The following is a 24860-nucleotide window of genomic DNA, read 5'->3' as shown; positions in this document are numbered from 1 at the left end:
TTACTTGGATATATTGAATCCATAAATTCAGTCATAAAATAAAATAAATGTGTTAAATATGGAGAATTTAAACTTGTTAATTATTTTAGGCTTGCATTAGGTACAATGCAGGCAGTTGGATAGCTTCCATTAGGTACAACGCAGGCAGTTGGATAGCTTCCATTAGATTCAATGTAGTGTCATGACGTTGGCCTGTGGGTAAGGTTTATGACCCCCCATAAATATCTTTCTCAAATTTGAATCCAAATAAATGTCAAAATTCAAATTTTTCAAACATACAACTATCTTACACCCTTTGAAAGATAAACATCTCCTTAATCTAACCACGTTGTCCGATTTCAAAAAGGTTTTACAGCGAAAGCATAAAGTTAGATTATGTTAGGACAGTACATTGACAATAGTTGTGTGTAATGTTTTGTCAATTCAAAGACAGGCGTCACCAAAACCATAAAATCAGCTAAAATTATGCACTAACCTTTGGCAATCTCCATCAGATGACACTCCTAGGACATTATGTTAGACAATGCATGCATTTTTAGTTCTATCAAGTTCATATTTATATCCAAAAACAGCGTTTTACTATGGTGTTGATGTTGAGGAAATCTTTTCCCTCCAATACCGCCAGTCAAATCAGCACCACAAATTAAATAATTAAAATTAGAAAACATTGGTAAAATATTATATTGTCATTTAAAGATTTATAGATTTACATCTCTTGAACGCAATCAACTTGCCAGATTTAAAAATAACCTTACTGGGAAATCACACTTTGCAATAATCTGAGCACTGCGCCCAGAAAAATACGCGTTGCGATACAGACTAACCGCCATGTTGGAGAGATCTAAAATCGAAAATACTATGTAAATAATCCATTACCTTTGATTCTCTTCATCAGATGTCACTTTCAGGAATCCCAGGTCCATAACGAATGTAGTTTTGTTCAAAAAAGCTCATCATTTATGTCCAAAAATCTCCGTGTTGTTAGCACATGATCTAAGCCCGCCGGACTTCACTTCATGAACGAGGGGAAAAAATATATTTACGTTCGTTCAAACATGTCAAACGTTGTATAGCATAAATCATTAGGGCCTTTTTTAACCAGAACATGAATAATATTCAAGGCGGACGAATGCAAACTCTTTTAAAACGTATTGGAACGAGGGTACCCAACATGACCTCGCGCGCCAGAGTCTAATCGGCCATCATCGTTCCAAGGCTCTTGTTCGGTCAGATCTCACTGTAAAAGACTCAAAACACTTTGTAAAGGCTGGTGACATCTAGTGGAAGCAATAGGAAGTGCCAAAACATTAATCAGCCCCTGTGTTTTTCAATGACATAGGTTTAAAGGTAATACAACACATCAGGTATCCACTTCCTGTCAGAATCTGTCTCAGGGTTTTGCCTGCCAAATGAGTTCTGTTAAACTCACAGACACCATTCAAACAGTTTTAGAAACATTAGGGTGTTTTCTATCCATATATAATAAGTATATGCATATTCTAGTTACTGGGTAGGATTAGTAACCAGATTAAATCGGGTACATTTTTTTATCCAGCCGTGAAAATACTGCCCCCTAGCCCCAACAGGATAACCAAGAATTTACAACGTTCATATGAGACTGAAAATAAGGTGACGATTAATGTGGACTGGTATTGATGTAAAATATTACTAGGTCTTTAAGACTTTATTCAGAAGATCACAGCTTTATAAAAGTTCTTCCGTGGTGCCCCGACTTTCTAATTAATTACATTTACATGATTAGCGAATCAGGTGATATTAATTACAGAGAAAGGATTTTATAGAATAGCATGTCATATCACTTAATCGGCATAGCCAAAGACACGACATATTAGAGCCCCCGTGCGAGGAATCTAAAATAGGATGACGCTTTCATTTTGATTCAGCCTATATAAAATTGAAAAGCAGATTACATAATATACTAAGTTTATGATATACATTATGGGAATTGTAGACAGGAAATATTGGTGCGTGTGTGCTCTAGAGAAATGCTTCCGTGTTGTGCTCTGACGTAGTAAGTGGGTAGTGTAAACTAATACATTTCTGTATTTGGGCTGATAAAGCTATCTGAGAAATAGAGCGTTTGGCCAAACGCAGGGCTATTTCTGCCTCGCGCGTTTCAGATGCGTGTAGGCTTGGTCATTGTTAATTTCTCAAGCGAGGACAAAGAGCCAGCTGATTGAAATTTAGTAGAGATTAGCTTGACCAGCGATAACTATCTCTCTGTCTCTCTCGTGTTTCCACGCGAGTAGACCACGGCGCATTTCGTTGTTTGCCGCGAGTTCCGGTTAAAACATCGTCAAATATCGCCGAAAAGAGTTTGAACATAATGCAAAAAGTAGGATTAGCTTGCACGAGATGTTAAGCTAACAAAGAGAAAACGGCCATTTTGTCTTGTGCCACATTGTAATTCCTCTGCCTTGCGGAACGGAAGTCCCGTACTTCCGTTTGATTTCAGCGTGTGCAAATCAGGGACCTTTGAAAAGTCACAAGTACTTTCCTTCAAGAAGAATTAGTCAGGTGACACTCAAGTCGTTACTCATGATATCCAGACGGATATCGATGTCGTTTTCAATTGAACTAATAAGTGAAATTGCCAGATTTACATTCTCAAGTGGATCTTTTAAATAATATCCAAATTGATGAGTTTTCTAAATGAGACATTGTAACCTTTTTTCCACATTAACCTAGATGAATAAAACTCTCAGGTTAATTAAAGTTTAAATCCCAAATAGCCTATACAGGTTTGATTTATCATTAAAATTGATCAATCAGTAAAATGTGTTTTTTGCAAAACCCATTCAGTAATCCAGTACTGAATCCCATGTGGCTTTGGCCCAAGGGAGAAGTGTACCATCGTGGTGAGTGTTCCCAACATTTGATCTACTGTTTACACTTATGATATCCAATCAATGGAGATAGTATGGATTAACATTTGATCTACTGTTTACACTTATGATATCCAATCAATGGAGATAGTATGGATTATCGTCTCATTCAATTTAATAAGTTAAATTGTTGAACATACCTTAATGTTCTTCCAATCAAATGAGACACTTTTAAACTTCTCATATTAACCTGGATGAAGCAATCTCTCAGGTTAATTCAAGTTTAATACCCAGATAGCCTACCCAGGTAGGATTAATCATTGGCGTTGATTAACCTGCTGGGGGTAGGGGGCAGTATTTACACGGCCGGATAAAAAACGTACCCGATTTAATCTGGTTATTACTACTGCCCAGAAACTAGAATATGCATATAATTATTGGCTTTGGATAGAAAACACCCTAAAGTTTCTAAAACTGTTTGAATGGTGTCTGTGAGTATAACAGAACTCATATGGCAGGCAAAAACCTGAGAAGATTCCTTACAGGAAGTGGCCTGTCTGACCATTCCTTGAGCTTCTTGCCTCTGTTTATTGAAGACTGAGGATCTTCGCTGTAACGTGACACTTCCTACGGCTCCCATAGGCTCTCAGAAGGCGGGAAAAAGCTGAATGATATCGAGGCAGCCCCAGGCTGAAACACATTTGCGCTTTTGGCAAGTGGCCGATCAGAGGACAATGGGCTTAGGCGCGTGCCCGAGTCGACCCCATGCTTTATTTTCTTTCGTCTTTTTACCTAAACGCAGATTCCCTGTCGGAATATTATCGCGTTTTTACGAGAAAAATTGCATAAAAATTTATTTTAAACAGCGGTTGACATGCTTCGAAGTATGGTAATGGAATATTTAGAATTTTTTTGTCACGAAATGCATCGTGCTCATCACCCTTCTTTACCATTCGGATAGTGTCTTGAACGCACTAACAAAACGCCGCTGTTTGGATATAACTATGGATTATTTTGAACCAAACCAACATTTGTTATTGAAGTAGAAGTCCTTGGAGTGCATTCTGACGAAGAACACCAAAGGTAATAACATTTTTCTTATAGTAAATCTGACTTTGGTGAGTGCTAAACTTGCTGGGTGTCTAAATAGCTAGCCCTGTGATGCCGGGCTATCTACTGAGAATATTGCAAAATGTGCTTTCACCGAAAAGCTATTTTAAAATCGGACATATCGAGTGCATAGAGGAGTTGTGTATCTATAATTCTTAAAATAATTGTTATGCTTTTTGTGAACGTTTATCGTGAGTAATTTAGTAAATTTTTAGTCAATTCACCGGAAGTTTGCGGGAGGTATGCTAGTTCTGAACGTCACATGCTAATGTAAAAAGCTGGTTTTTGATATAAATATAAACTTGATTGAACAAAACATGCATGTATTGTACAACATAATGTCCTAGGTGTGTCATCTGATGAAGATCATCAAAGGTTAGTGCTGCATTTAGCTGTGGTTTGGATTTATGTGACATTATATGCTAGCTTGAAAAATGGGTGTCTGATTATTTCTGGCTGGGTACTCTGCTGACATAATCTAATGTTTTTCTTTCGTTGTAAAGCCTTTTTGAAATCGGACAGTGTGGTTAGATTAACCTGTTATGGCTAGGGGGCAGTATTTTCACGGCCGGATAAAAAACGTACCCGATTTAATCTGATTATTACTCCTGCCCAGAAACTAGAATATGCATATGATTATTAGCTTTGGATAGAAAACACTACAAAGTTTCTAAAACTGTTTGAATGGTGTCTGTGAGTATAACAGAACTCATTTGGCAGGCCAAAACCTGAGAAGATTCTGTACAGGAAGTACCCTGTCTGACCATTTCTTGCCCTTCTTGATTATCTCTATCCATTACAGGGGATCTCTGCTGCTACGTGACACTTCCTACGGCTCCCATGGGCTCTCAGAAGGCGGCAAAAAGCTGAATCGTGGCTTTGCAGGCACTGGCTGAAAAAAAGTCGCGCGTTTGGATAGTGGCCAGTCACAGTACTATGACACTCAGGCTCGTGCACGAGGGGATCCCATGCTTTTATTTTCTCTCTCTTTGTACATATACACGCTTTCCCGGTCAGAATATTATCTATTTTTTACGAGAAAAATGGCATAAAAATTGATTTTAAACAGCGGTTGACATGCTTCGAAGTACGGTAATGGAATATATAGAATTTTTTGGTCACGAAATGCGTCGTGCTCGTGACCCTTATTTACACTTCGGATAGTGTCTTGAACACACGAACAAAACGCCGCTATTTGGATATAACAATGGATTATTTTGAACCAAACCAACATTTGTTATTGAAGTAGCAGTCCTGGGAGTGCATTCTGACGAAGAACACCAAAGGTAATCAAACTTTTCTAATAGTAAATCGGAGTTTGGACAGGGCTAAACTTGGTGGGTGTCTAAATAGCTAGCCGTGATGGCTGGGCTATCTACTCAGAATATTGCAAAATGTGCTTTCACCGAGAAGCTATTTTAAAATCGGACACCTCGATTGCACAAAGGAGTTCTGTATCTATAATTCTTAAAATAATTGTTATGTTTTTTGTGAACGTTTATCGTGAGTAATTTAGTAAATTCACCGGAGGTTTGCGGGGGGTATGCTAGTTCTGAACGTCACATGCTAATGTAAAAAGCTGGTTTTTGATATAAATATGAACTTGATTGAACAAAACATTCATGTACTGTATAACATAATGTCCTAGGTGTGTCATCTGATGAAGATCATCAAAGGTTAGTGCTGCATTTAGCTGTGGTTTTGTTTTTTGTGACATTATATGCTAGCTTGAAAAATGGGTGTCTGATTATTTCTGGCTGGGTACTCTGCTGACATAATCTAATGTTTTGCTTTCGCTGTAAAGCCTTTTTGAAATCGGACAGTGTGGTTAGATAAAGGAGAGTCTTGTCTTTAATATGCTGTAAAATAGTCATATGTTTGAAAAATTGAAGTTTTTGTATTTTTGAGGAATTTGTAATTCGCGCCACGCCTATCATTGGATATTGAAGTAATAGCATTTCTAAGGTATTTGAATAATGCGCCACAGGATTCCACTGGCTGTTACGTAGGTGGGATGATTTCGTGCCGCCGACCCTAGAGAGGTTAATTAATTCAATTTGCTTTTGCAAATTCATTCACGTCCAACTTCCACATTACTGGTACAGTACTGATGGTTCGTCAACATCTATAAATAGATTAAACTTGTCTTTGCATCTTACAATGAAACCCAAACATTGAAAAAATAATTGGAATATTTGTCCTCTAAATTTTTCTAATAATGTGCAAGCTAATTACTGAACCTCCACCCATAAAAGGACTGATCTCTGACCTCAGCAGCGATACCAACCCTAATTATGCCATTAGCGAAAAAACTGCCGAAATTGAGAACGCTCTCCAAAATCAACCATCAAACACAGGCTTTGTGACGGTTCTCTCCACATTAGCACTTATGTATCGCCATCAAAGGTTGGCATCGGTCCAATACCACAGCACGTGCAAGACATGGCTAACATGAGGGCACAGGTGGAGAGAACTGAGCAACTATTGACAAAAGCAGGAAATGAAAACATTCTGCTAGTCGAGGAACTGCATTTGAAATTGGAAAAATTAAAAGAAATTGCAAATACTTATGACGATGAACGAGCACAAACTCTCCAACAAAATCGTCGTCTGCAGGAACAACTCGATTTAGCCAAAACTAAATGCGATGTAGTCCACTCCAAACTAGATAAATCTGTCGAGTTATCTACAAACAGGAGCGCGCAATTTGATAACATGCAGGCAGTTTTGTTGAATGTTACTCAAGGTAACAATGTTCTACTCCAAATTCTGCAGACCAAAGACGATCAGTTGATGAACACAATGACTAAGTTGGATGACAAATCAGCAGAACTTATTGAAGTCGCTGACCAAATGAATGATGAGAGAACTCAGGTGATGAGGATGGAAATATGATTTCTAAGCAAGCAGAGGAAATCTCATCACTGAATCTCTCGCTCCGTACTCAAGGCCTCTATCTGCAAACCATGACAGATAAGTTTGAGCCCGAAAGGAGCAAGTGCAACACTCACGTGTCCAAAATCAGTACTCTCAGCGCTCAAGTGGACTCTGCCATGCAGCAGAATACCACCCTTAGGTACCATCTGGAGGAAGTCCAGAATGGTCACACTCTACAGCATGACTATCCATCCAAGCAACCGGAGTCCGGTACTCAAAAGAGTGAAGACGATAGGTTTCAGACATGTGTCCCTCAGTCTTCTCCTCTTGGCCATTTGGGACTGAGTAATATGGCGCCTCTTGGCCAAAAAAGCCAAAGCTTGGCTTCTCCTCTTGGCCTTTCGGGACCAATCTCTCCAAAGGATGAAGCCAACCCTCTCCGCCCGCTTGGCGCGGAAAACCTTGACAAACTCGTTAAGAATTTCCCCAACTTTGACCCCGTTCCAGGTCAGCCAAACGATACTTAGACGTTCGTAGCTGACATAGAGGACGCGTTGGATGGCTACCCGAACGCTATGGATTCTGACAGGGTTTACCTGTTGAAGCGAACGTCGAATAGACACGTGACGAGGTTCATTCGCCTACAACAGCAACACGTGCTAAATGACTACGCTAAACTTGCCACAGCTTTGAAATTAGAATTCAGTTGTTCTGCGACTCGCAAACATGATAGCTCACTGGCTAACACGGTCAAACAAGCTCGGAACGAACACCCACAAGCTTTCTATCATAGGCTTCGTTCAGCTTACTTTGGCCTATTCACGGAAACAGGAATGGAAGAGCTGTTATCCATTCAAACAAATGTTTCTGTCGAACATTTATCCCACCTTCATTACCTACTTGGGACCTGCAGCCCACGTAGGCTTGCCTATCTTACAACTCAGCGAGCTTGTAAGCACAGCTTTTGAGGCATCAAAAGCTCGCAACGCTAAGAGCCCTGACCACTCGGTTTTGAAGTTTGACCAGGAGCACTCACTCCAGTTAGAGGGTGCATTATCAGGTATTGGAGTGTTGAGAGGTGACACACAACAACGGTTTCTACCACGAAACCACGAATCCAATAACTGCCGCGGTCGAAATAACTGTAAAGTACGTCGCCTTCAAAACGACTACCGCTACAATCAACCTGTTCGCTACGTTACTGCACACAACCCACACAAAGTGTCAGAGCACAAGGGTAACAAAGGGTTGAAGGACGATCAAAACGTAGACCAATGTTCTCCAGAAGTTCCACTACGTGAAGAACTAAAGCGAGAAACATTTGAGAAAAGGGTAAAAGATAAGTCACAAGGACTAGACAGGGAAGGACGTTAAAGGACGTTACCCATAGCAAGGACGTTAAAATTCAAATCTCTCCCGCTCTCACTCAAGACCCTATCCAGAGCCCGCTTGATCAAGAAACAAGCCCCCGGGCTTTGTCTATAGACTCTGATACAAAGGTTGCGAAGAAAAAGGTCAAACGCTTCGTTAAAGCCAAGCCCACTCAAAATCTGAAAAGTCGATCTGCTTCCACTTTGAACAGAAATGACACATCACGTCGTTGCGAACGACCACTCCACTTTGTGGGGAATATGTCCACTAAACACGAATCGAAACGACCATACCTGGAAAAAGTCCTGGAGGACTGCTTTAACTTGTCATGCGCTAATTGATACGGGTGCGACAATATCACTAATCTCTCAAACATCGTTCGATGATCTCAAAAGGGCTTTGAAGCCAACTAAACGTTGGTTAAAAGTGGAACGATGCGACACTAAACTTCGAGGGGTCACTCAGACTACCTCACCTCTCACATTGAGAGTCATGCTGAAACTACACCTCCAGGATGTCTCGCTCGTTCACCCTATGTATGTTACCAGCCTCGAAACTGTACCCCTGCTACTGGGAGCAGACTTGATGGATTGGTTACTCCCATTGATGGATTGGAAAACCAACCAGGTATGGTCACAGGCCACAGTGCCTTGTCCACTGACCACACTGTCTTCCCCTAACGCTAGCTGCAACGCAGTCATTCACGAGGGGTATCAGTCGAAAGCACCCTTGGGAAAAAGACGCTTAGAAACCTCTTGGTGCAGAATCCGATCCAAGGAGATATTACGATATCTCGACACATTCCATCAGCCAATCTGATTGACCATTCTTTTCATGATTTTGAGCCAGCTGTCTCTGTGAATGAGCAACTTCCCTCCTCCTTGCAGTCGTGCAATACGGTAGAGATTAACTTCTCTTGCCCTTCGGACACTTCCGCAAGCACTGCGGCCGTCTCAGCAAGAAAAACATCGATGTGCAGAGTATACTCTGCTTCCGATGATACACCTTCCGCTTTGTGGGGGACTGTCAACCCTTACAATGACACTAATGGCGTCAGTCCAGTAACTGACCCGATGACTCCCACTGGTGAAACACTTTGCGATATCACAGACCGATATCCTCATCTCAGTTTGCAGGTACTGAAGAGGTTGCCACACGCGGACGCGGTGGTGACTGACAGACCTCGACAGCCACTGAGGGTGTTGAAGCACAAACACCAGGAGATTTGGTTGAAAGGTTACAGCCATTCTCATAATAACGCGGCCACTGACAACTCGTACATAGGGTCCAACCTTTTCGTTTGCGCCTCGGACACCAACTCCACCCGCTGGAGGGGGGGTCCCGAGACACAAAGGGGGGGAATAGTAGCCCAGACCCATGATGAGCCTCATCGAGGCCGGTGGGGGGGTCGAGACTACGGACTACACCGTACGAGGCCGCCAGAGCATAAATCAAATCTAGTTGTAAACTCCCCTATGAGAACAGTGAGGAGCAGACAGGCCCCTAGATGGGGTTAATCTTAGAACACATCTAAGATAGTACTGAGGTGTACCACACTGGTCGTAAAGGAAGTCCAGTGGACTTGTCCACCTCCAAAACAAATGGCAACAATAATCATTCCTTGCCATGTGTAGGTTCAACTACAATACAACTAGTAAAATGCTCAAATCATGTGTTCCGGTAGATAATATTTCAGAATAAATCGGTAGGACAACTGGACCCCTTGAATACCAGTACCAATACCACAGTCAGTCCATTAACACTCAGTAAGAGGTTTAGTAACCTCACAAGTTAAATTGCTATTGATAATAGCGACATGGGAGTCACTCAGAGTGCAACACAGGGAGGGGAATCTCCATTGCTCTCTTCCAATGGTTAACACATGCCACTAATAAATAGGACCCTCCATTCAGGAGAAAAGTTATTAGAAGTCATGAACCATGATCACACCACGTACGACTGGTCTAATACTTAGAGTACTTCCGTCGTGAGGTTAGCTCCTCCGTGGATAACATAGCTATGAAGTAGACTTCTTCATACCTACCGCCACTACAATAGTGGAAGACAGTGACTGGTAGTAAAACCACTACAGACTCCCTCGACACCAATTCTGACTGACCTCCAGGCATTGACCTAAAAATTACCTGACTACGTCAGACTCATTCTGAACAAGTTGTAATCTGCCAGGATACTTGGTTTTCTTCCCTTGACATGTGCGCTTGTGTAAGCATAAACGCACATGCACAACGGAACATCCAATTAGGATTTATGCTAGGATCACTTAAGGGCCCGAGCAAAATACCAGCCTTAGTAAAGTTGAACATTTATTTTGAGGCCTTTAACCCTACAGCTACAGCACTCACCAGTTTTCTTCTCAGAAGTCCATAGGTCATCCCTGTAGACTGCCCAAAACTAGTGCCTTACAGCTGTAGACTTATCATATAGTTGTCAACTTAGGATAGTACCCTAAGCAACACCCCGCAAATTAGGAAAGCCCTAGATATGACATTAGACAATGCAATGATAGGGTCATTTTGCCAAGACCATGGACGTAGATAAAATACAGTCCAATTAGATGATTAAGGTGGCATAACTATATTTTGTTTTGTTTATGCTTTCGTTCATTTTGTTTCATTTTCTTTGGCACATAGAAAGTGATAGAGCCATAAACAACTCCTCCATACAACCATCAGTTAGTTCCACAACGCCGCTCATTTGGGAGGAAATGTAATGATATATTTCATGAGTGTGTGTGCGTTGTTAACATCTGCCTAAGTTACTGCCCAGATATTCCAGTCTGGACGACCAGACGACGGGTCCGGAACGGCGAACCCAATCCGGACATCCGCTGCCGAGCCATGGAACAGACTTCTTCATTTCCAGAGACCCTACCCGGGTCGACTACCAGAGGGGGGACTGCAACAGCGACCACCAACTGGACATCTGCTGCCCAGCCTTGGAGCGGACTTCTTCATTTGCAGAGACCCTACCCGGGTCGACCACCAGAGGGGGGACTGCAACAGCGACCACCAACTGGACATCTGCCGAGCCTTGGAGCGGACTTCTTCATTTGCAGACACCCTATTTGGTTGCGAATGGTATGAACTTTGAACTCTTATTCACTACAGAAGTGATACTTCCTAGCAGTTGAGTTAGCAGCGGCCGCTGTAAACGTGGGCTAGGAAAGGACGGACGACGTATCCAGTCTAACACACAACGAATATACTACAACGTATCCATTTTACCACCAGTGACATTCTTCCGAGGACAGGACGATCTCTGTTGGCCAACACGGCCAGCATCTACGACCAACCTACCGAAGCGCAGCTCAGAGTAAATATTTATTGCATTTTCCTTTTCCAAATGGGCGGTAATTTAGAATGCATACGATACTGTATTTACGATGGCATAGCTGCTTTCTTTGTTCCTCAGTCTTCCCGCTCTTTCATTCAAGCCCAACCCCCTTTCTTTGTGTAACAAGCCTCATACAGGTTCCGTCCACCAAGGACGTTTTCTGTATGACATAATTGGTATTCTTTGTATATGTAATTCTGTGTGATTAGTTAGATATTCGGTAAATAAATAATTAAACCCAATTTTTGTATTGCTGATTTAACTTGTTAGCCAGGGTTCATGAAGATAACCAAGAATTTACAACTTTCATATGAGACTGACAATAACGTTACGATTAATATTGACTGCTATCGATGTAAAATATTACTAAGTCTTTCAGGGTTTATTCGGAAGATAATGGCTCTATAAACACTCTTCCGTGGTGTCCCGACTTTCTAGTTAATTACATTTACATGATTAGCTAATCAGGTGATATTAATTACAGAGAAATGATTTTATAGGATAGCATGTCATATCACTTAATCCGGCATAGCCAAAGACACGAAAGCAGAGAGAGAGCAGAAAGAGAGAGAGCAGAGAGAGCAGAAAGGGCAAAGAGAGAACACAGAGAGAGAGAGAGAGAGCAGAGAACAGAGAGAGAGAGCAGAGAGAGAGAAGAGAGTGAGAAGAGAGCAGAGAGAGCAGAGAGAGAGCAGAGAGAGAGCAGAGAGAGAGCAGAAAGAGAGCAGAGAGAGGGAGCAGGCTGAGAGAGCAGAGAGAGAGAGCAGAGAACAGAGAGAGAGCAGAGAGAGAGGGCAGAGAGCAGAGAGCAGAGAGCAGAGAGTGAGAAGAGAGCAGAGAGAGCAGAGAGAGAGCAGAAAGAGAGCAGAGAGAGAGCAGAAAGAGAGCAGAGAGACAGCAGAGAGAGAGCAGAGAGAGAGCAGAGAGAGCAGAGAGAGAGCAGAGAGAGAGCAGCAGAGCAGAGAGCAGAGAGAGTTGAGTTTTTATAAAACCTTTATTTTATACTCAAGTGTTAACATAAATAATGACACACTGCCTTTTCAGAAATGAAACACCAAATGTAATTCCAAAAAAAATAAAATAAAAAAATAAAATAAATAAAATAAATAACATAAAAAATGTAAAACATTTAAAAACTAAAGAACATATACATTCAACTTATTTCATCCACAAAAAATAGTTTCCCCTCCTCTACAAAACAAAGCGCTCCTCCTTCCTACTTCTCCTCAAACAATGGGAGATCTTTTACAGCTGAGTAGAACTCAAAATCCACTTTTATTCTTATTTTCACTAATCCTTTAAAAACACATCTTACATCCTGCCCATATCCCGTTTCTATCTTATGTTTCCTACTCAGAAAAATGGACATCTTTGCTTGTCCCAAAATAAAATTTAACAGTTGACATTTTCTTTTCTGTTGCTTTCTATATTGAAACCCCAAAATAAAAACAATGTCATTGAAAATCTCCCCTACAGCTTTAAACAAAGACTCCAGCATTTCCAAGAGAGGTTTTATCCTCTCACACTCCATAAAACAGTGAAAAATGGTTTCTCTTATATTACAAAAAGGACATCCATCTCCAACATCTGAGTTAATAACAGACACAAAAGCATTAACTGCAATGAAGCCATGCAAAACCCTCCATTGCATATCACCAGTACCCTTTTGTAACGGTGGCTTGTACAGTGCTCTCCATGCTGGCTTTACCTTGTCATCAATGCCCAATTTTACCCTCCATGGAGTGTCTTTTCTATTTTTCAATTTATCTTTATTCAACACCTTGACACACCCCCTATATAAGTCTTTCCCATTCACCTCATCCAAACCCACCTCTTCCAACCCTCTCAAATCCAGTAATATCGCCTTTCTTTCTGATTCTGGGATATTTGGTGTAATCCCTAGTCTTGGAAATGAGACGTCTTCATCTTGTACCATCTTCTTGTGGCTATGAAGCATACCCCACTCTTCTGCTGACAGAGCCTTCCTGCAGCTTCCCAGCAGTTGTCCTACAATCCTTACCGACCTCACCCCCAAATGTTCAGCCAGCCGTCTTCCATCCATTAAGGCGGGCCCAGTCATGGCCATTAACTGTTTTAAGGTGATGATTTTGCCCTTCACCAGAATCTTGGAAAAATGTGGATCAGCTGCAGTTGTGCAATCCAGTCTTGCCCCATACACCTGAGGTTCCTCCAACAGCCAATGCACTGACTCCGCTGAAGTTCGTCTGGACACCTTCATTATGCTCCACACCCTAAGAAGGCCTCTGTAAAACGGAGGTATTCCCTCCCTAGAAATCTGGCTACTATCAACCAAAAATAATGCTTTCTTTAAACCTAATCCTCCAACCTGCTGTAATACAAGACCTGCCACCCCTCTCCAAACCACATTTTCCGGTCCATAAAGCAACCTTTGAATAAACTGCAACCGGAAAGCAGCGGCCCTACTAGCCAGATGTACAAGACCTTGTCCCCCCTCCTCTTTTGACAAATACAAAACACTTTGTGGAACCCAGTGATATTTATCCCAAAAGAAATCCACAATTATTGCCTGTATCTTAGCCAGAAGGCCAGATGGTGGTTCTAAAACTGACAACCGATGCCACAGTGCAGAGGCAATCACATTGTTAACTATAATAGTGCGCCCCCTATATGACATACGAGATAACAACCACCGCCATCTCCTCATCCTCCCTTCCACCATTTCAACCACCCCAATCCAATTTTATTCCATAGTCCCCTCATCTCCTAGGTACACTCCAAGATACTTAAAACCTCCCTTACACCATTCCAGCCCCCCTGGCAAAGCCATGATCCCTCCAGACCATTCTCCAATCTGTAAAGCACAACTCTTTTTTCCCAATTTACCTTTGCAGAGGATATTCCCCTAAAACGATCAACCATTAGACTCAAACTATCCACCTCCGCTTGATTTTTCACTAAAACAACTACATCATCAGCATAGGCTGAGAGACGAATAGGAGGAATATCCCTTGAAAGGTTCACCCCTTCAATGCGACTTCTAATGCTATTTAGTAGTGGCTCTATAGCAATGGCATATAACATTCCCGACAAAGAACATCCCTGCCTAATACCTCTACACACTTTAAATGGAGCACTCAAACCACCGTTAACTTTCAATACACTTTCAATGTCACCATATATCACCTCTATCATGGCAATAAAACCAAAGCTGAACCCAAACGCCTCCAAAGTGTGCCATAAATATTGATGTTCAACTCGGCCAAATGCCTTTTCCTGATCAATTGAAATTAGACCAGCATCCAACCCAATAGCCCTAGAGACGTCCAAAAAATCACGAATCAGAGAAATGTTATCCCCTATCTGCCTGCCAGGAACACAGTAGGACTGGTCCGTATGTATGATTTGCCCCATCACCTCCCTCAACCTGTTGGACAAAGCCTTTGACAGGATCTTATAATCAGTGCACAATAAAGCCACCGGCCTCCAGTTCTTCACCTCCCTAGGGTCACCCTTTTTGGGCAGTAGGGTGAGGACAGCCCTTCTGCAGCTTATTGGTAGTAACCCTCCGGTTAAACTATCATTAACTACTGCTAGCCAATCCTCTCCCAACATAGCCCAAAAAGACTTAAAAAAGTCAACGGGAAGCCCATCAATGCCTGGTGCCCTTCCATTTTCCATGCCTTTTAATGCAGTGTATAACTCCTGCAAAGACAATGGTTGCTCAAGCTCAACCTGAGCTTCTGCAGCCACCTGTGGTAGCCCATCAAGGAACTGCTGTGTCACTGTTTTATCCTCTTTGTACTCAGACTTGTAGAGCTCAGCATAGAACTCTACTGCCCTCTGTCTAATTTCACTGGTAGAGCTCAGCATAGAACTCTACTGCCCTCTGTCTAATTTCACTGGTAGAGCTCAGCATAGAACTCTACTGTCCTCTTTCTAATTTCACTTGTAGAGCTCAGCATAGAACTCTACTGCCCTCTTTCTAATTTCACTGGTAGAGCTCAGCATAGAACTCTACTGCCCTCTTTCTAATTTCACTAGTAGAGCTCAGCATAGAACTCTACTGCCCTTTCTAATTTCACTAGTAGAGCTCAGCATAGAACTCTACTGCCCTTTCTACTTTCACTGGTAGAGCTCAGCATAGAACTCTACTGTCCTCTTTCTAATTTCACTTGTAGAGCTCAGCATAGAACTCTACTGCCCTCTTTCTAATTTCACTAGTAGAGCTCAGCATAGAACTCTACTGCCCTCTTTCTAATTCCACTGGTAGAGCTCAGCATAGAACTCTACTGCCCTCTTTCTAATTCCACTGGTAGAGCTCAGCATAGAACTCTACTGTCCTCTTTCTAATTTCACTTGTAGAGCTCAGCATAGAACTCTACTGCCCTCTTTCTAATTTCACTGGTAGAGCTCAGCATAGAACTCTACTGCCCTCTTTCTAATTTCACTAGTAGAGCTCAGCATAGAACTCTACTGTCCTTTCTAATTTCACTAGTAGAGCTCAGCATAGAACTCTACTGCCCTTTCTAATTTCACTGGTAGAGCTCAGCATAGAACTCTACTGTCCTCTTTCTAATTTCACTTGTAGAGCTCAGCATAGAACTCTACTGCCCTCTTTCTAATTTCACTAGTAGAGCTCAGCATAGAACTCTACTGCCCTCTTTCTAATTTCACTTGTAGAGCTCAGCATAGAACTCTACTGCCCTCTTTCTAATTCCACTGGTAGAGCTCAGCATAGAACTCTACTGCCCTCTTTCTAATTTCACTTGTAGAGCTCAGCATAGAACTCTACTGCCCTCTTTCTAATTCCACTGGTAGAGCTCAGCATAGAACTCTACTGCCCTCTTTCTAATTCCACTGGTAGAGCTCAGCATAGAACTCTACTGCCCTCTTTCTAATTTCACTGGTAGAGCTCAGCATAGAACTCTACTGCCCTCTTTCTAATTTCACTGGTAGAGCTCAGCATAGAACTCTACTGTCCTCTTTCTAATTTCACTGGTAGAGCTCAGCATAGAACTCTACTGCCCTCTTTCTAATTTCACTGGTAGAGCTCAGCATAGAACTCTACTGTCCTCTTTCTAATTTCACTTGTAGAGCTCAGCATAGAACTCTACTGCCCTCTTTCTAATTCCACTGGTAGAGCTCAGCATAGAACTCTACTGCCCTCTTTCTAATTTCACTGGTAGAGCTCAGCATAGAACTCTACTGCCCTCTTTCTAATTTCACTGGTAGAGCTCAGCATAGAACTCTACTGTCCTCTTTCTAATTCCACTTGTAGAGCTCAGCATAGAACTCTACTGCCCTCTTTCTAATTCCACTTGTAGAGCTCAGCATAGAACTCTACTGCCCTCTTTCTAATTCCACTTGTAGAGCTCAGCATAGAACTCTACTGTCCTCTTTCTAATTTCACTTGTAGAGCTCAGCATAGAACTCTACTGCCCCCTTTCTAATTTCACTGGTAGAGCTCAGCATAGAACTCTACTGCCCCCTTTCTAATTCCACTTGTAGAGCTCAGCATAGAACTCTACTGCCCTCTTTCTAATTTCACTGGTAGAGCTCAGCATAGAACTCTACTGCCCTCTTTCTAATTTCACTGGTAGAGCTCAGCATAGAACTCTACTGCCCTCTTTCTAATTCCACTTGTAGAGCTCAGCATAGAACTCTACTGCCCTCTGTCTAATTCCACTGGTAGAGCTCAGCATAGAACTCTACTGCCCTCTTTCTAATTTCACTTGTAGAGCTCAGCATAGAACTCTACTGCCCTCTTTCTAATTCCACTTGTAGAGCTCAGCATAGAACTCTACTGCCCTCTGTCTAATTCCACTGGTAGAGCTCAGCATAGAACTCTACTGCCCTCTTTCTAATTCCACTTGTAGAGCTCAGCATAGAACTCTACTGTCCTCTTTCTAATTCCACTTGTAGAGCTCAGCATAGAACTCTACTGTCCTCTTTCTAATTCCACTTGTAGAGCTCAGCATAGAACTCTACTGCCCTCTGTCTAATTCCACTGGTAGAGCTCAGCATAGAACTCTACTGCCCTCTTTCTAATTCCACTTGTAGAGCTCAGCATAGAACTCTACTGTCCTCTTTCTAATTTCACTGGTAGAGCTCAGCATAGAACTCTACTGTCCTCTTTCTAATTCCACTGGTAGAGCTCAGCATAGAACTCTACTGCCCTCTTTCTAATTCCACTTGTAGAGCTCAGCATAGAACTCTACTGTCCTCTTTCTAATTCCACTTGTAGAGCTCAGCATAGAACTCTACTGCCCTCTGTCTAATTCCACTGGTAGAGCTCAGCATAGAACTCTACTGCCCTCTTTCTAATTCCACTTGTAGAGCTCAGCATAGAACTCTACTGTCCTCTTTCTAATTTCACTGGTAGAGCTCAGCATAGAACTCTACTGTCCTCTTTCTAATTTCACTGGTAGAGCTCAGCATAGAACTCTACTGCCCTCTTTCTAATTTCACTGGTAGAGCTCAGCATAGAACTCTACTGCCCTCTTTCTAATTCCACTGGTAGAGCTCAGCATAGAACTCTACTGCCCTCTTTCTATTTCCACTGGTAGAGCTCAGCATAGAACTCTACTGCCCTCTTTCTAATTTCACTGGTAGAGCTCAGCATAGAACTCTACTGCCCTCTTTCTAATTCCACTGGTAGAGCTCAGCATAGAACTCTACTGCCCTCTTTCTATTTCCACTGGTAGAGCTCAGCATAGAACTCTAGTGCCCTCTGTCTAATTTCACTGGTAGAGCTCAGCATAGAACTCTACTGCCCTCTTTCTAATTTCACTGGTAGAGCTCAGCATAGAACTCTACTGCCCTCTTTCTAATTCCACTGGTAGAGCTCAGCATAGAACTCTACTGCCCTCTGTCTAATTCCACTGGTAGAGCTCAGCATAGAACTCTACTGCCCTCTGTCTAATTCCACTGGTAGAGCTCAGCATAGAACTCTACTGTCCTCTTTCTAATTCCACTTGTAGAGCTCAGCATAGAACTCTACTGTCCTCTTTCTAATTCCACTTGTAGAGCTCAGCATAGAACTCTACTGCCCTCTGTCTAATTCCACTGGTAGAGCTCAGCATAGAACTCTACTGCCCTCTTTCTAATTCCACTTGTAGAGCTCAGCATAGAACTCTACTGTCCTCTTTCTAATTTCACTGGTAGAGCTCAGCATAGAACTCTACTGTCCTCTTTCTAATTCCACTGGTAGAGCTCAGCATAGAACTCTACTGCCCTCTTTCTAATTCCACTTGTAGAGCTCAGCATAGAACTCTACTGTCCTCTTTCTAATTCCACTTGTAGAGCTCAGCATAGAACTCTACTGCCCTCTGTCTAATTCCACTGGTAGAGCTCAGCATAGAACTCTACTGCCCTCTTTCTAATTCCACTTGTAGAGCTCAGCATAGAACTCTACTGTCCTCTTTCTAATTTCACTGGTAGAGCTCAGCATAGAACTCTACTGTCCTCTTTCTAATTTCACTGGTAGAGCTCAGCATAGAACTCTACTGCCCTCTTTCTAATTTCACTGGTAGAGCTCAGCATAGAACTCTACTGCCCTCTTTCTAATTCCACTGGTAGAGCTCAGCATAGAACTCTACTGCCCTCTTTCTATTTCCACTGGTAGAGCTCAGCATAGAACTCTACTGCCCTCTTTCTAATTTCACTGGTAGAGCTCAGCATAGAACTCTACTGCCCTCTTTCTAATTCCACTGGTAGAGCTCAGCATAGAACTCTACTGCCCTCTTTCTATTTCCACTGGTAGAGCTCAGCATAGAACTCTAGTGCCCTCTGTCTAATTTCACTGGTAGAGCTCAGCATAGAACTCTACTGCCCTCTTTCTAATTTCACTGGTAGAGCTCAGCATAGAACTCTACTGCCCTCTTTCTAATTCCACTGGTAGAGCTCAGCATAGAACTCTACTGCCCTCTGTCTAATTTCACTGGTAGAGCTCAGCATAGAACTCTACTGCCCTCTGTCTAATTCCACTGGTAGAGCTCAGCATAGAACTCTACTGCCCTCTGTCTAATTCCACTGGTAGAGCTCAGCATAGAACTCTACTGCCCTCTTTCTAATTCCACTGGTAGAGCTCAGCATAGAACTCTACTGCCCTCTTTCTAATTCCACTGGTAGAGCTCAGCATAGAACTCTACTGACCTCTTTCTAATTCCACTGGTAGAGCTCAGCATAGAACTCTACTGCCCTCTGTCTAATTCCACTGGTAGAGCTCAGCATAGAACTCTACTGCCCTCTTTCTAATTCCACTGGTAGAGCTCAGCATAGAACTCTACTGCCCTCTTTCTAATTCCACTGGTAGAGCTCAGCATAGAACTCTACTGCCCTCTTTCTAATTCCACTTGTAGAGCTCAGCATAGAACTCTACTGCCCTCTGTCTAATTCCACTGGTAGAGCTCAGCATAGAACTCTACTGACCTCTTTCTAATTCCACTGGTAGAGCTCAGCATAGAACTCTACTGCCCTCTTTCTAATTCCACTGGTAGAGCTCAGCATAGAACTCTACTGCCCTCTTTCTAATTCCACTGGTAGAGCTCAGCATAGAACTCTACTGCCCTCTGTCTAATTCCACTGGTAGAGCTCAGCATAGAACTCTACTGCCCTCTGTCTAATTTCACTGGTAGAGCTCAGCATAGAACTCTACTGCCCTCTTTCTAATTCCACTGGTAGAGCTCAGCATAGAACTCTACTGCCCTCTTTCTATTTCCACTGGTAGAGCTCAGCATAGAACTCTAGTGCCCTCTGTCTAATTTCACTGGTAGAGCTCAGCATAGAACTCTACTGCCCTCTTTCTAATTTCACTGGTAGAGCTCAGCATAGAACTCTACTGCCCTCTTTCTAATTCCACTGGTAGAGCTCAGCATAGAACTCTACTGCCCTCTGTCTAATTCCACTGGTAGAGCTCAGCATAGAACTCTACTGCCCTCTGTCTAATTCCACTGGTAGAGCTCAGCATAGAACTCTACTGCCCTCTGTCTAATTCCACTGGTAGAGCTCAGCATAGAACTCTACTGCCCTCTTTCTAATTCCACTGGTAGAGCTCAGCATAGAACTCTACTGCCCTCTTTCTAATTCCACTGGTAGAGCTCAGCATAGAACTCTACTGACCTCTTTCTAATTCCACTGGTAGAGCTCAGCATAGAACTCTACTGCCCTCTGTCTAATTCCACTGGTAGAGCTCAGCATAGAACTCTACTGCCCTCTTTCTAATTCCACTGGTAGAGCTCAGCATAGAACTCTACTGCCCTCTTTCTAATTCCACTGGTAGAGCTCAGCATAGAACTCTACTGCCCTCTTTCTAATTCCACTTGTAGAGCTCAGCATAGAACTCTACTGCCCTCTGTCTAATTCCACTGGTAGAGCTCAGCATAGAACTCTACTGACCTCTTTCTAATTCCACTGGTAGAGCTCAGCATAGAACTCTACTGCCCTCTTTCTAATTCCACTGGTAGAGCTCAGCATAGAACTCTACTGCCCTCTTTCTAATTCCACTGGTAGAGCTCAGCATAGAACTCTACTGCCCTCTGTCTAATTCCACTGGTAGAGCTCAGCATAGAACTCTACTGCCCTCTGTCTAATTTCACTGGTAGAGCTCAGCATAGAACTCTACTGCCCTTTCTAATTCCACTGGTAGAGCTCAGCATAGAACTCTACTGCCCTCTGTCTAATTTCACTGGTAGAGCTCAGCATAGAACTCTACTGCCCTCTGTCTAATTCCACTGGTAGAGCTCAGCATAGAACTCTACTGCCCTCTTTCTAATTCCACTGGTAGAGCTCAGCATAGAACTCTACTGCCCTCTTTCTAATTCCACTTGTAGAGCTCAGCATAGAACTCTACTGCCCTCTGTCTAATTCCACTGGTAGAGCTCAGCATAGAACTCTACTGACCTCTTTCTAATTCCACTGGTAGAGCTCAGCATAGAACTCTACTGCCCTCTTTCTAATTCCACTGGTAGAGCTCGGCATAGAACTCTACTGCCCTCTTTCTAATTCCACTGGTAGAGCTCAGCATAGAACTCTACTGCCCTCTGTCTAATTCCACTGGTAGAGCTCAGCATAGAACTCTACTGCCCTCTGTCTAATTTCACTGGTAGAGCTCAGCATAGAACTCTACTGCCCTTTCTAATTCCACTGGTAGAGCTCAGCATAGAACTCTACTGCCCTCTGTCTAATTTCACTGGTAGAGCTCAGCATAGAACTCTACTGCCCTCTGTCTAATTCCACTGGTAGAGCTCAGCATAGAACTCTACTGCCCTCTTTCTAATTCCACTGGTAGAGCTCAGCATAGAACTCTACTGCCCTCTGTCTAATTTCACTGGTAGAGCTCAGCATAGAACTCTACTGCCCTCTGTCTAATTCCACTGGTAGAGCTCAGCATAGAACTCTACTGCCCTCTTTCTAATTCCACTGGTAGAGCTCAGCATAGAACTCTACTGCCCTCTTTCTAATTCCACTGGTAGAGCTCAGCATAGAACTCTACTGCCCTTTCTAATTCCACTGGTAGAGCTCAGCATAGAACTCTACTGCCCTCTTTCTAATTCCACTGGTAGAGCTCAGCATAGAACTCTACTGCCCTCTTTCTAATTCCACTGGTAGAGCTCAGCATAGAACTCTACTGCCCTCTTTCTAATTCCACTGGTAGAGCTCAGCATAGAACTCTACTGCCCTCTTTCTAATTTCACTGGTAGAGCTCAGCATAGAACTCTACTGCCCTCTGTCTAATTCCACTGGTAGAGCTCAGCATAGAACTCTACTGCCCTCTGTCTAATTCCACTGGTAGAGCTCAGCATAGAACTCTACTGCCCTCTGTCTAATTCCACTGGTAGAGCTCAGCATAGAACTCTACTGCCCTCTGTCTAATTCCACTGGTAGAGCTCAGCATAGAACTCTACTGCCCTCTTTCTAATTCCACTGGTAGAGCTCAGCATAGAACTCTACTGCCCTCTTTCTAATTCCACTGGTAGAGCTCAGCATAGAACTCTACTGCCCTTTCTAATTCCACTGGTAGAGCTCAGCATAGAACTCTACTGCCCTCTTTCTAATTCCACTGGTAGAGCTCAGCATAGAACTCTACTGCCCTCTTTCTAATTCCACTGGTAGAGCTCAGCATAGAACTCTACTGCCCTCTTTCTAATTCCACTGGTAGAGCTCAGCATAGAACTCTACTGCCCTCTTTCTAATTTCACTGGTAGAGCTCAGCATAGAACTCTACTGCCCTCTGTCTAATTCCACTGGTAGAGCTCAGCATAGAACTCTACTGCCCTCTGTCTAATTCCACTGGTAGAGCTCAGCATAGAACTCTACTGCCCTCTTTCTAATTTCACTGGTAGAGCTCAGCATAGAACTCTACTGCCCTCTGTCTAATTCCACTGGTAGAGCTCAGCATAGAACTCTACTGCCCTCTTTCTAATTTCACTGGTAGAGCTCAGCATAGAACTCTACTGCCCTCTGTCTAATTCCACTTGTAGAGCTCAGCATAGAACTCTACTGCCCTCTTTCTAATTTCACTTGTAGAGCTCAGCATAGAACTCTACTGTCCTCTTTCTAATTTCACTGGTAGAGCTCAGCATAGAACTCTACTGCCCTCTTTCTAATTTCACTGGTAGAGCTCAGCATAGAACTCTACTGCCCTCTTTCTAATTTCACTGGTAGAGCTCAGCATAGAACTCTACTGCCCTCTTTCTAATTTCACTAGGTCTAGTGAGCTCTTGTCCAACAGCTGATTTGAGACAATGAATAATTTTTCTTTGTCCGTTCTTTTTCTCTAAACCAAAGAAACATTTGGATGAGGCATCCATTTCAGAGATTCCCTGAAACTTACTTCTCACCAATGCCCCCTGTGCTCTGATACCCAGCAGGTCTGCCAATGCAGCTTTTTTCCTCTTGAGGGCCTGAGTGTGGCCTCGATCTCCTGTGGTCTCAACCAACGTCATTAGTTCCACTATTTCAGTCTCTAGGGCTTTCATTGATCTGGTGATATCCTTGGTGACATTCCTCGTGTATTGCTTACAGAATTGTTGAATCTGGATTTTCCCTATATCCCACCACTGTTGAAGGGATACAAAACTGGCTTTTGAGACCTCCACCTCTCCCAGAAAAAACTAAAACATTTCCTGAAGTGAGCATCACTCAATAAAGTTATGTTAAAATGCCAGTATGCGCTTTTAGGCTTTACATCGTTAATGAACACCACCTCTGTTATTAAACAATGATCAGAAAATCCCACTGGGGTTATCACACTTGATTTACAGACCTGAGATTGATGCTCAAAACAATAAAACCTATCTAACCTGGCCATAGAGATGGTGTTCTCTCTCACATGCACCCAGGTATACTGCCTTGTGCCTCCATGTTGACTCCGCCAAATATCACACAGTTCATTTGTTACAATGAGACGTTTTAAAAAAGTCCTTGAGGCTATATGAGGTTCTTTGTGGTTTCTATCTAAATCACTGACTGTGCAGTTAAAATCCCCAGCAATAAATAAATAATCTTCATTGTTACATTTCTCAATGGTATTTGATAATGTCTCTAAAAAGCATACCCTCTCAACTGCCACCACTGGGGCATATACATTTATCAGACACATAGTGATGTTTTCATACCTTACTCTAACTTTTAGTAACCTCCCCTCAACTACCTCTTCAACCTCATATGACAAAGGCAAAAACCCTTTTGAGAACAATATGGCCACACCCCCACTTTTTGTGTTTTTATGACTACACACCACTGTCCCCCCCCACTCCTGTTTCCACATAACTTCATTTTCCAAATTACTATGCGTTTCTTGTAGAAAAATTGTCACTTCCCTTTCCCCTAATTAACTCATACACTATGGCTCTTTTTTTAACGTCTCTTGCCCCATTTACGTTTAAAGAAGAAATCTTAAAACTGCTCATGGATGAAAAAAATACAGAGAAAGACCAAGAAACCACATCTCTTTACAGAGTTAAAGCTGCGACTGAACTCTTTCATTTTCTTTAGAATTTACATCACTTATCACTCTCGTTACCACTTTCTTGAGTCTAGCAATTTCAGGGCTTGTCAAACCTCCCCCTGTTATTTTTGACATCAGAAACTTTGCTGATTCAATAAACAATTCACTTTCAGGGAAAAAATCTGTTACATTATAATCCTGCATATATTTCTTCCCTTTTGTCAACTTCAGAAATTGACCTTCTCAATCCCATACCTCCCTTCCACAATCCCATACCTCCCTTCCTCCCCATTTATCTCACCCATTTATCTCACTATTTTGTTGTGACGCGTCAGATGACTCACTCTCGCTATCCTCCCCAGAAGAAAACT

Source organism: Salmo trutta, chromosome 33, assembly GCF_901001165.1.
Source record: "Salmo trutta chromosome 33, fSalTru1.1, whole genome shotgun sequence".
NCBI classification, from domain to species: Eukaryota; Metazoa; Chordata; class Actinopteri; order Salmoniformes; family Salmonidae; genus Salmo; species Salmo trutta.
Note: the sequence above shows the minus strand (reverse complement) of the source record.